The sequence below is a fragment of the Athene cunicularia genome (genome assembly GCF_003259725.1).
Source record: "Athene cunicularia isolate RWA chromosome 9 unlocalized genomic scaffold, athCun1 chr9_part1, whole genome shotgun sequence".
Lineage (NCBI taxonomy): Eukaryota > Metazoa > Chordata > Aves > Strigiformes > Strigidae > Athene > Athene cunicularia.
Genome location: NW_020799110.1, coordinates 6,514,713 through 6,527,469, shown reverse-complemented (window position 1 = coordinate 6,527,469; position 12,757 = coordinate 6,514,713). Strand labels below are relative to the sequence as shown.

General features: G+C 40.7%; 1 protein-coding gene across 1 annotated transcript in view; it reads left to right on the top strand.

Moving 5' to 3' along the window:
* SPATA16 (spermatogenesis associated 16) overlaps positions 1-12,757 on the top strand; it is a 97,690-nt gene that overhangs the window by 84,592 nt on the left and 341 nt on the right.

Genomic DNA, 12,757 nt, shown 5'->3' with positions numbered 1-12,757 from the left:
GACCTTGTATAAGAGACAGGTGTTAGGGAATAAAATTCAGTTCAACAAATTAGGTCCCTTAGTGGAGCTCAGATGAAGCTTTGGTGATGTGAGATGTAAAAGACATGTAAATGCCTTTTCTGGAGTCTCTGCACAGCAACTGGTCAATTTAATTCTTAAAGGATTTGTGAAATACGGGGAGTCTTGTATTGGTTCTCTGTACAGATGAATCTGACCCGATGTAATGAATAATAGGTCAGGCTGGGATTTAATAGGAGTATCTTACATTTTTATAAAGTCTTTCAAACCAGAGCAAATCACAGCTCTGGGCATTCAATACCATCAACCTTCAACCACTGCTGGGGAAAAGGATAGCAACGCATCGCCAGGAAGGGAAGATGTTACTAATGGTTCAACGCACTGCTCCCACTCTGTCTTATGGGTCTGTCAGATCCCAGACAGACTCACACACACTCTGGGCTGCATCTGTGGTGGGAGGCAGGAGAACAGAGGATTTGAACTTCTGCACTGTTGGGACTTGAAGTTGTCCCCCTCTGGGATTTAGAGTTTCCAGAGAGATCTCAGGCAAGATGCTGAAAATCCAAACCCTGGCTTCACTGAGTCAGTGTAACCAGGATAAGCAAATAAGACAGAGATGTCTGAAAGAAATCACAGGGGTGGAGGGACAAGGTATTTTTCAGAGTCCATATTTCCAAGAGATTTGAATTAAAATTTCTGAAGGCCTCTGCTCTGAGAGAAAGTCTGAGGATTGCCTCAGTCAGCTTTCAGATCAGCGGCTCTTAATAAAGTTTTCCAAGTACAGAATGCTTTCAGAAAGCAACCAAAACCAAAATTCCCCAAATTATAGACAGACTAGGTTTCATCTCTTTCAAACACTTGCGAGGCAAAACAAAAGATAAATATTCATGCCACTTTTATGTCGCGCCAGAATAGTCTCCAAATCTCTCACACCTGCCTACAGAGCGTATGAGAATCTTTTGCAATACAAACTCTACGTATGATACGAATGATATATATTTATACAATTACATGCATATTTCCTGCCACATATAGTAAACATCGATAACTAGATGAATGCAAAGCATCAGTGATGTGTTTACAACTAATCTTTTCCCCAGCACTTACCCTCCCCATTTTCAGATAATAGACTTAAATATCAAAGAGAGTTTTCTGAAGTTTTTTCAAAATTGAGGATTTTAATCCACAGTTAGGTGCTTGAATTACCAGTGTGACTTTCACAACTCTGAACACCCACAGTTCAGAGGCTGCCGAGAAAGGATCACAGCTAAAAGTGAGGCGAAGTACACAGATACCTAAATATTTATTAAAGGCTCATTAGAAGTTTGGTGGTGGTACCAAAAAGTTTCCGCATATTTCAACAGAGAGTGGCTAATATTTCATAGCAAATTCAGTAAAGTATTTTCTCTCAGTGTATTCATATGTATGTATGTACGCGCATCCTTTATACTTCTTTGAATAATTTACTTTCAGTGTAATCTTAACAGAAATCAAGCTAACATTTAAAAGTGGACCGGTATCCCATACTATGCCACATGAATCTGTGCATAATTCAGTACTAGGGAATAAAATTTACTGAATCCATGAAAATCTGCTCTCTGCCATTTTGAAACTTGGTGCTTCAACATTTGTTTGCATTCTGAACACAGTTTTGCATTTCATTTTTGACAACTCAGATAACTATTTGCTTTGAGGCATCTTGTTCCAAGCATAACTGTTTCTCTCATAATACAAAAATATTTTTATATATATATATATATATATATATATCAGAGCAAATAAATGAAAAGCATCATCAAATATTTCTCTTCTGCTTTACTTTCTTTTCCAAAATTTAATTTCAGCATATTCAGTATGTTCTCAGGAAAAAATTCTCTTTAGAGAAGACAGGAAAACACTCGGGAAGCTTGGAAGCTTTTTTGTTCGATTTTTTTGTTCATTTGTGGGGTGGTTTTTTTGTTTTTTTAAATCAGCTCTAATTCAGAATGTTACGCTAGGTTACAGAACACATCACTAAGAAGGAGGATTAAATCTGATGATTAAAAATTGATGTGGTGTGGCTTACCACCTGTCACTTGTGCTAGAACCATTTTGAAAAGTTTGGTATTTCTCAGTTCGCTCATCATTGACACTGATTGTAGGAGCCTACAGAGAACCTTCACACAGGTCTAGTTACAAGGTAGTTATTTGTATTTTTGCTATTGAATTAATTTACATATATTGGAAAGCCAAAAAAAGAACATAAAGGAGTTTATACAATCAGCTATAAACGCGAAACTCTGGAAAGCTGACAGCTACACTACCACCAATGAAGTTTGGCTTTTGCAATAGAAACAGCTGTTGCACCTAATGAAAGCACTCAAAAATTTTCTCTAATGCAGCAGAATTATAGCAGTGCCTATTTTCCAACTGGTTAAAGGGTCTGTCAGAATTGCCATCACAAACCAGTTTTCAGAGTTTTATATTCTAGAGTCAGCCATAAAAAATTCATTCAGGCTGAAATCCGACATAGAAGGGCACAAAGCCTGACACACAAACGCTTTTCCTTTTGTCACAGTGGAGGGCTTATCAAATTAGTTTGGAATTAATCTGGGCAATTCTGAATTCACAGGACTGACAAAGTAGTAATATACGTGCAGTGTTTTGGGTGCTATGCTGCTCGTCCAATTCACTGACAAATTTATCGTTTTAAGCAAACTAATATATCAAATAGGCTAATTATTTTTGGAAGCTTTAAATACATAGAGATGAAAAATGACCTCATAATTAGCTGGAGAAAAGGGAACATCCCTGCACGGAAGATACCTTTCTCAGTCTTACCAAGGTATGGACTCTCCAGTCCCAGGGAGAGCTGACACAGGGCAGCCAAGATTACTTTGGGAGATTAAGAACTACCCTTCTACAGAGGCTTTACCCACGTACTAGATATCCCTGAAGAATGCCTCAGAGGCAGGGAAACCAGGCTGGGTCAGTCTCCCCAAATCCCTATTCTTCAGGATTTTACTGACACTTTTCCTTGCAGCCCCCCTGGATAAAATATAAGCTTTGTATTATCGTTGTGGGGAAACAGACACCTGGGTCTAAGACTTTTCAAGCAATTAACAGAGTCACTGAGTCCCAGTCTAATTCAGGAACATGGGCATTCCTAAAAAATTTTTTTTACGACCTCCCTTCCTTTTAATTTTGTCAGAAATTCCCAAACAAACTGCTAGGTTTACAGAGGATTCAATACATCATACTAGGGCTTAGGATTTTTTATTATTATTATTATTGTCTCTGTCCAAATTGTGTTATAGCTTGCGTTATGAAGGTACTTAAATGTCACACCATCAGCATTACATGAGAATGGACTTCTCTGAAGCGATCCTTATGAATGGGAAGGTCACTTAAAGTCGTCAGTAGGAAACATTATGGGAAAGAGCATCAAACCCTCTCTTTTAAAGAGGCTTAAGTCTTCACCAGTGAACAGAGGTAGAAATGTATTTTTGCTTACCGGATTTTAAAGTGTAAATTCTCTTTTAAATTCAAATTCAATTTCAATTTATTATTTTAACGAAACTGATTTAGCCCAGTGCTTTAATCAATGACCTCTGATACACAAGGCTCAGCAGTAATGAACAGGAAACTTCCAAAATAGATTGAAGGGAACTAATCTAATAATTCAACTCAGTCCCACAAGACTTGCTCCAGCTACTGGGTCTTAAGCAGATGGGGACTACCATAACACAAGGTCTGGCCATTATCGACTAGCTTCTTTGTTGAGACCTGATGTGAACATGAATCCCAGGACTAGCAGTAAAGCTTGATCCTGAGTAACTCAGGGAACCAGGTCTCTGCATGGTCATTACAGGACTTTATAGCAGCTACAGACTGGCAGTGGGGTTTAGAGTATCTCAGATACATGAAATGGCAGGAAGGCTCCCCCTTTCCTTTATAGGGCCTTTGTTTCCTGCAGTCTTGTAAGAGAAAAAGAAATAAAAAGTGATTACTTCCCTGTCTCATAAGAATAAATTCATTAATAAAGCCTCACAATCTTGTTACATTGAGAGGCATTTTGTTAAATAAATAGATAGTTTAGAACCTATCAACCAGAAACTTTTGACATCCAAAGAGAGGAGAGCCATATAAGTGCAAGTGCCAGTAAGGCTCTGCTTCCCCCATGAAGATAATAATGCAGTTCTAACTCTCTCCTCCATTTAGCCCCTAGGCTTTCATAGCAGTTTCATAGGATCCTCTTAACATCATTTGAACAGTCAAAGGAGAGACAGGAGTTGGCAAATAAACACTTTCCTACGCTTCCACATGTGAGACACTTCATAAAACCTTCACATCTGAGTTTACCTCAAGGGCATCACATACTTTGCAATTTAGATAAGTTATTATGCCCATCATTTGCTGAGCTCAGTGGAATGCCTGTTTCATAAATCTGAAAGCAGAGCAAACATGGATGAGTGAATAAAAGAACAGATGTAACTTACATAAGGATAAGTATATAACAAAAGCTGCACTAATATATGTGAATATGAAATGAAGTAAAATTAGCCTAACGTATTATATAATCTTTTAGTCAGGCACACAGATTTTCAGCAGTTGACCTCTGTTTACTACATCTCTGACTCCTGCAACAGCAGGGGAACACTATCTGATGAACTGTGCTCTTCCACTGACATTATCTCTTAATTGAAAATCAAGCCATGGAAAAGGGCCACACACTTGCTAGGGTTTTGGTCATCCAGAGGAGCAAGGAGGGAGATTCATAGTATGTTGATGGAAAGCGGACGTGTTGCTGAATAGTATTGTTCTGACTAGTACGACAGTTATTTGATGTATGTGACTTTGTAACGTCTGGTAAAGTCACCCAAGCCCATGCCACAGCCACCAGGAACTGCACTTGTTCTCAAAGCACACAAGCTTCAAAAGTTGTTGCATTTTGGTGCACCCTTTTGACTCAAACTTGTCTATTCCTGAATTAATAAAAAGGAAACTGGTTCCTGGTTTGTTCTCTTCGGGGGGCTGTGACGCAGCCACGCGTTTCATGAACGCATGGACCCATCGTGAAAAGGGAAAGCAAAGGATGGGAACACATTTTCTGAAAGAGGAGTGGAAGTCTAATGTGTAACGTATAATGTGTAATGAAGTCAGAAAAGTGCAAATGCAAAAGGAAAATAGTATTAGTGGCACTGATTCAGGTAGACCGAGAATGAAGGAAACTAAGAGCAGAGCAACCAGGTAGAACTACAAAAATTTTTGTTTGAGTTGACCAAAGACTGGCTTCATGCTAAGATTAGAAAAAAATGGATTAAGACATTCTGGAAAGGATTAACTGAGAATCAGCAACAGCTTCGAGAGGGACAATAAGTTTCTAACCTGGCACTGAATGAAGTTTTCAGAGCAGGCAGAGGAAGTTAGGAGAGTACACGAGCAGAAAATGAGATCTGCCCCACTGAATCTGAGGCAGTACAAAAGAAATATAGGCAACCAAAGAGTCCCATTAATAGGTTCAGCCCCACTGTAGGGACAATAAAAGTGTGACAGCATTCAGAGAGCTCTGTGAAAGAGAGAGGTGTCAGTGGGATTTCAGCAGTTTATCAATGCTCCTGGTCCCTAAAATCAATTTCTGCCCTTGTGAGTCTCCTGATTCTTTGTGTCTTGCATACAAGAGAAGAAAAGGTACCCCAGCAAGATGTCTACATAGCCCTCAGCTACAGTGGAAGAAGCAATTGCATCCTACCCATTTCCCACCTTCCAGACACCAGCATTTAATATAAACCCGAGCTATTTAGTGACCACAGCTATAAACAGTAAACAGCTATACCTCCGCATCACAGCTAGACCAGCATTGCAATATAAAAACAAAGATTCTCACTACTAAGGAACAATGAGCTTTCGGGCATACAAGGTTTTATTCAAGTCTGAAGCAGACTTGGGAAGTTTCAAGTTTGCTGTTCCACACCAGAAGGAAAGTTTCTGTACATAAAAGCATGTTTTTTTCCAGTTAAATCAGTTGGTCTAAGATATCATCTATACCCATAAATGCTCAGTCCATCACAGCTACAACAAAACACTGCTAATGCTATGGGGAATGAGTGTTTTGTGATGAGAAAGGCTTTGGTCTATTCCACCAAGCTATATGGTATGATAAGTCACTGGAATAATTTTAAGCACAGCAAACTGTGCAGTAAATGTCCTGAACACTGGAATAATGTATCTGGTTGTAGCTGCCTGGCAGTTAAATCACAGGCAATTCTGGACGTTAATAATCCCCACGTAAGGATTTAGATAAACATTTCCCCAGCCCTTGCTAATCATGCTGTCAGTTATAAATGAGCAGTCTGCTTACCTGCTGCCCTCTACCAGAAGAGGTCTCCAGCCCTATAAACACTTGCTACCAGGTATTGTTACCGCTGTGAAAAATAGCACGAGTCGATAAGACTGCTCGTAGTAAACACTGCACCGGACAGTGATTTCAAGAGAGCTTATAAAGTGTAAAAGGACTGTCTAAGTTGTAAGGTAGTTAATAAGTGTAAGTCATTACCAGCATCAATATTCTTTTTATTCAGTTCCTCATCAACAAACAGTCTTTTTTTCTACCTGCTTTTAGCTTTGTTAGAGTGCTAAGAGCCTACTGGCAAACACCGGCTTTCAGTGTTTCACTGAACTTACTCCTTTACAATGGAAATGAGCTATGGAGCTGTCTGTCAGACTTGTTTCTTTAAAGAAAGGCAGCGAGTACAAACCAGGCATATGAAAACACAGAAATGGAGCGTGAGGGACAACATATTTATCTTCGGCACTGGCGTGTGAAGCTATGAACGTTTCTAGAAGCGGATGGGTCCAAGGCAAGAGTTGCGCAGTCAGGGGGGTTACATTGCCAGACAAATGTAGGGAAGAGACATTGGCCTGCCCGTGGCATTTCAGATCGTGTGCTACTCTGCAAACCCCTTCCAAAAGCAGCCATAGCAGCTCAAATGCTCTTCACTTAACACACAAACAGTAAAATCCTGATTTTTTTTTTTCCCCAGATACTGAGCAACCTTTGTTCTAACTGAGCTTAATGGAAGGTACAGACTGGGATGTAATTTTTATTAAAATATCAGTAGCTTTTCTCAAGCTTTTCCTCTGTGCTCTATACAGCCATCCCTGCTTACTCGTAGACCCTTCAAGTACTGTTTCTTTGGTATATTCGCTCCAAAGAGTGCTTTAGCAAGTAGCTCTGGGAGACAAAAGAAAATGTTGAGAGGTACTTCATGTTTAAAGGCAGCTCATTTGCCTTCTATTACTAATAGCTCTCAAGTAATAAAAATAGATTCTGTATGCCAGAAGATCCTTTTTGCTTTTACATGTTATTTATAGCTGCATATATTTTCAGAAGGACCTGTTTCTTATTTGAGAGTGACTCCCCTGATCTGTACTGGGATTTAGGATGTTTAGGCATTATAGGACAATGCACACACATGCACCCATGCAAGACATACTTTTATGATTTTACAGTTTACAGGGTCTGCTTGCTGCTTATCCATCTACATTTTTTTCTAAACAAATTTTTTTTTCCTACAGGAGTTTGTCTTTGTGGGATCTTAACTCTTTCTCATTTCATTCTAAACTCCTTAGCAGGTACTATAACTGGTATTTTGCATTTGGGTTTAAATTCATGCTGATCTTTTAAGAAAGACACATGTGTTTTCAAGTTAGCTTATGATAAGAATAGCTCCCCCATTTCTGGATAAGCTGCGAAGCTTCCGTTGTCTTGCAGTTAGTAAGCCATTGAACATGGACATCTGTTCCTTGGAACGGCCCCCTTGCAGCAAAGGTTGACAAGTTTCATGACTTCTGTGACCCATCAGGACTTGGACAAAACCACACTGAATGATGGATAGTATCACAGTGTTCCCCCATCGTAGCTGGTACACATCACGTAATTAGGAACAGCACGTGGGACGGCTTATCCCAGTGAGTGCATAGGAAGGGCGAAGAATATACTTATGTTGTGGTATTTCAGGGCAAAGCCAGATGTATCCAGGCAAGTTACCAGAAATGCACTAAGTTTTTCAGAAAAGGAGATGTGAGCTTCCCATGAAGCTCTGCTTTGAAGAGGAGGTTGGTCTAGATGACCTCCAGAGGTCCCTTCCACTGAAATCTTTCGATGATGGTAATTGAGCTGCAGCCAGCCAGTGCCGCTTAAATATCCCTTCACACCAGCGAATCAATCAGGATGGCATCCAGAGAGCAGGGCTGAACTCTCACAGCAGCAAGTCTCTCCCCTTTATCTATCACCGGACAACATGCACAAAAGGGCAAGATTAGAAGTATTTTTACATGCTCCAAACAAGGTCTGTATTGTTCCTTATCTTTGTGTGGATCTATATAATGTCATTTTCAATAACGCCTGTAGGTCCAAATCAAATCCTAAACCAAAGGGAAAATATATTTTGCCTCACCTGATTAGACCCTCTACAGTTCACCCCTCCAGCTAATCCTGTTGCATTGCTTCTTGCTCTCTCTTTTCATCACAGACATAAACTGTATTAGATAAGTGTACCAAGAGCAGGTGTTTACAATTCTGCCCAAACTTAGAGAATGATGGAAAACCATTTCAGTTAAGAACGAGGTGATCACCTCCGTATTCACGTGGACCACAGATCATTTTCTTCTCCCAGCAAACTCAGGACCAGGATTCAGAGCAGGCTAATTGACTTACAGTCAGTCCATCCAGGTACTTCTGGTGCTCTAATTATGCTTTTCACTTACTCCGTGTCAGAATAAAAATGCCTTGATGTGTGGCACTGAGGAAAGGCAGACACAACCTCACTCATTCAGCTAATTTTCCCAAGAAAAAGAAAATAGAAATACTTTTGTGCTGCAGCTTAGCAACACAGCAAAGGTTGTGCCATCAAGGCCAGCAGCTTCTTGGTCTGAGAGCAGAGGTTTTATCCATCCCATTCATTCTTCTGATTAAAAAACAGTGTCACTTCCTCCAGGTGGGCCAAACAAGCTTGCTTTTCTTTTCCTGTTCCTTGTTTTCATTCAGCTACCAGCCTAGAGATCTCTCCATCCTAAGTGCAGGCAAGCAGACCCAGTTAACCCATTGCTCTGATTCCCCAGGTACCTTCCTGGACTCATGGGTGTAAAACTGAGGGCAGACAGTTGAAACGCCAACATTACATATCTGTACTCTTGCATAAACCCAGGTGTTTTCTTGGAGTTAATTCCCTTGCTTTTTGTCCCTCCTCAAATCAGCAATTTCCACAAAATATTATCAATGCAAGAATTTCAAGCACAAAGGAGAATTTTGGGATAATGTGAAACAAATGCAATATTAACATAAAGAGCACAAAATAAACTCTGAGTACCAGATTTGTTTCCAGATTTCTGTCCCCAGACCCCTACGCTTCTCTGCTTAGCTTGATCCCAAAGCACCTATAGGTACCACACAGATGTGCTGTGGAATAAGCACGTCATTAGCTTTAAAGGCATCTTTTCTTTCTATTTCTTCCCTCTTTCCATTTGATCTTCATTCTGTCCATTCCCTTTTTTTCCTGCTTCCTGCAGCTGATCACAGGGGCTAGACTAAGCAGAGAGAGAAAAATCCAGTGAAAGAAATAGGGTCAGGAGCAGCCTGAAATCAGGAACTAATGAGGAAGAAATGGGAGGAACTTGAATACATGGGCAGTCATGTACCAAGGAGCCTCAAGCTGGGCCAGGGCTGTAGACATTGATCCAAAGTAGAATTGCTGCCACTGCACTGCTGGGAGTAACGGGGGGGCAAACGCTCAGGATATCTTAAAAGTAAAATGTCATAGCAGTGGAGGATTAAAAATAGGTTGAAGCCCAATTTGTCTTCATAAGTTCTCAGGTCACCAGGCACTTGAGAAAAAGACTATTAAGACACTGTAAAGCTGGAAAGATGGGAGAAGCATGGTTTCGTAAGTTCAGGAGAGTATTTAAGAGACTTGACTTCAAGGTGTCAAGCAGCAAGTTCAGCTGCCAAGAGCTGAGCACAGCCCCTGCAGATGGGATGCGATGCTGCTGACCAGCTCCCAGGCACAGGCTGTGGCGCACGTGGACACAATGTGGATCGGGGTTAGAGGTGGGGAAACATAATCCAGGCACAAATAGTACCAAGGGCTGACCCAACGTTGTTGATCTCTGTGTGGGTTGGGATCGGGCTCAAAACGAACCCCGGGAATCACTGGCAACACCAGGAGTGAAGGCTCTGCTGTGAACCAAGTCCTGCAGAGCTCTTCACTTGGGCTTCAGCGCTGCTTTAACCTGTATCGTAGCTGCAGGGTTCAGCTACACAGCCCTGGGACTCAGGCTTAGCATCAGTCTGTAGCTACTTATTGCTTTGCTTGGTAGTAAGTCACAAATCTTTTCCAAAATCCATTTTCTTACAATAGCTCTTGCTCTAACACTAATCACACTGGGGCTGGCTACAAACTATGTCCTTCTAAAAAAAAAAAAAAAAAAAAAAAAGAAAGAAAAGAAGAGAGAAAAAAAATAGTGAAGCTATTGATTTACAAAATTTGCATTTCCCAATGAGCGCCCCGAAGGTGGCTCACCACAGTCCGACAGCACAAGAGCGGGCACGGGGAGGTTTTAAATCAAGGCAAAAAGGCAGAACATAATGCTTCCAATTTACTTTTTTAAAATGAAATGTGCAAGCTGAAAAGCCATGAATAAGCACTACCGAACACTGCATCCACTGAAAAGAGATTTTTTAAGCCATTCTCCCCCCCCACAACCTCCTTTATCTTGTCAAGAGACAAGACAAAGAGACTGTGTTTTCATTGTGTTTGTATGGTAATTTAAATCATGGTAGGGCTCAGAGCATACAGTGTAATTGTAAGTCAGCAAGGGTGTGAATGCCATCACTGCCTTGCAAATAACATCATCAGCTCATCAGCTGTGTCAGTAACACTGCAATTATGTAAGCAACTATTATTTCCACCCCTGATATGCCATATTAGAACTTATTTTGGGGGCTGGAGCTGACAGGGATTCTATGAATATGAAAAGCACACAACAGCAGCCAAGCCAGGGTTCAAGGTAGGAACATCACTCCACCGGGGCTTTCTGGTGGTATCACCAGCAGTGCAGGCACTGTGGGATGGTCCTAAAGGAGCTGCTGTAAAAACTGTGGCTTTTCTGGTGCCCCTTTTGCCCTCACCCCACAACCCACCCATCACCTGGGACCTTTTCCCTTCCTCTTACCACCCTTTGTGCTCATCCAAACACAACATAGACAAGATTACTTTTAACCACAGAAGAAAGTTACGTAGACATTTTAATTTGGGAGGTTTGGTGGTTGGTTTTAATATGACTAAGCCCCTGGACTGAAGCTCAGCACTAAGTGATTAGTTTTTCTGAGACTTCCTGTGTGCTGTTGGCCAGATCAATGATTTCCTAAGCTTTTATTTCAGCTTCTTTAAAATGAGCCTAGCGTAATGACTCCTTTCTCTAATCCTTTGCAAGTTTATATGGTGAGCACGTCACAGCAGAGCCAGCCCACGAGGCTGTCTTCAGAGAGCCCCAGCCTTCCCGCGCTCCTGTTACAACGGACCTCTTAGGCACAGAGGAGCAAAAGCCCATGGGCAAATGCCCATCGAGGTTCACCAGCATGGTAGAAAACTCTTTTCCATGGCATCATGCACAGCGCTACATGAAGTCCATCAGCCGAAAATGTCACCCCTACAAGCTTCGTGGGGAGGAGGCGGCAGAGCTCCTCTCCCCAATGTGTTTCTGTGCCCTCAACACCCCAGGGAGACAGATGTCATTGTCCATAAACTTTTCTGCCTTCTTCCTTTTCTTTCGCCCACACATGCAAACCCCTCACCAACACAAACTATGGCCAGAGCAGACAGGACAGCTTCAACTTCAGGGCTGAAGAGCAGTTTAGTAACAGCTCAATATATGAATAAATACAATAGGAAGCCACGCTCAGATTAATTCACAGTTCCGCGTTGTGCCTAAAGAAGCAACGCTCCACTGAATGCATGTCAAGATGATAGATTAAAAAAAAAAAAAAAAAAAAAAAAAAAATCAGCTTAAAATGCAATTGGAAGATTGATTCTTTAGATCCTCACATTATATAGGGTCTAGGTCTTGAGAATCATCTCCCTTCACACTGAGTTATACTCATCTTCACCTCACAGAACTGCTGCATATCGCAAAAGCTGACAAAGGTTATGAATAAAGGTAAGGTATGTGGAGAGATAGCCATAAAATTATGAATGCCTGGTATTTACAGAATACCTGTACGTAGTACTATTAATCTATATTTTTGGTTATTTTGAAATCACCCCTGCAAGGAAGATGTGACTATCTGAACGTACTCTTTATTAGAATAATTACATTTTTATTTTTGGGGGGACACTAAAGTCGTCTATTCTTTTACTGTACTCACTAGTGTATTATATTCATAGGAAAACATATTTATTCAGAATTTCATTTTGACTTAATAGAAAAATGGTTCTTGCCACAGCAATGTGGAATACTCATTTTTCTCCATGTGTTGATTTTTGGCATATAAATGCCAGAAGCCTCTGTTCTCTTTCCTTATCAAGAAAAACTTGCCTGAGATTAATTTCCTCATCATCCCTTCCTTTTAAAGTGGCTGTTTTTCAATGCCATTTAAAGACAGAGTTGTGATAAATTCCTGTTTTCAATGTACAGATTTCAATGAAAGACTCTATTCCACAGCAGTAAAGTAATTGAATCCAAATAGAAAGGGACAAAAAAA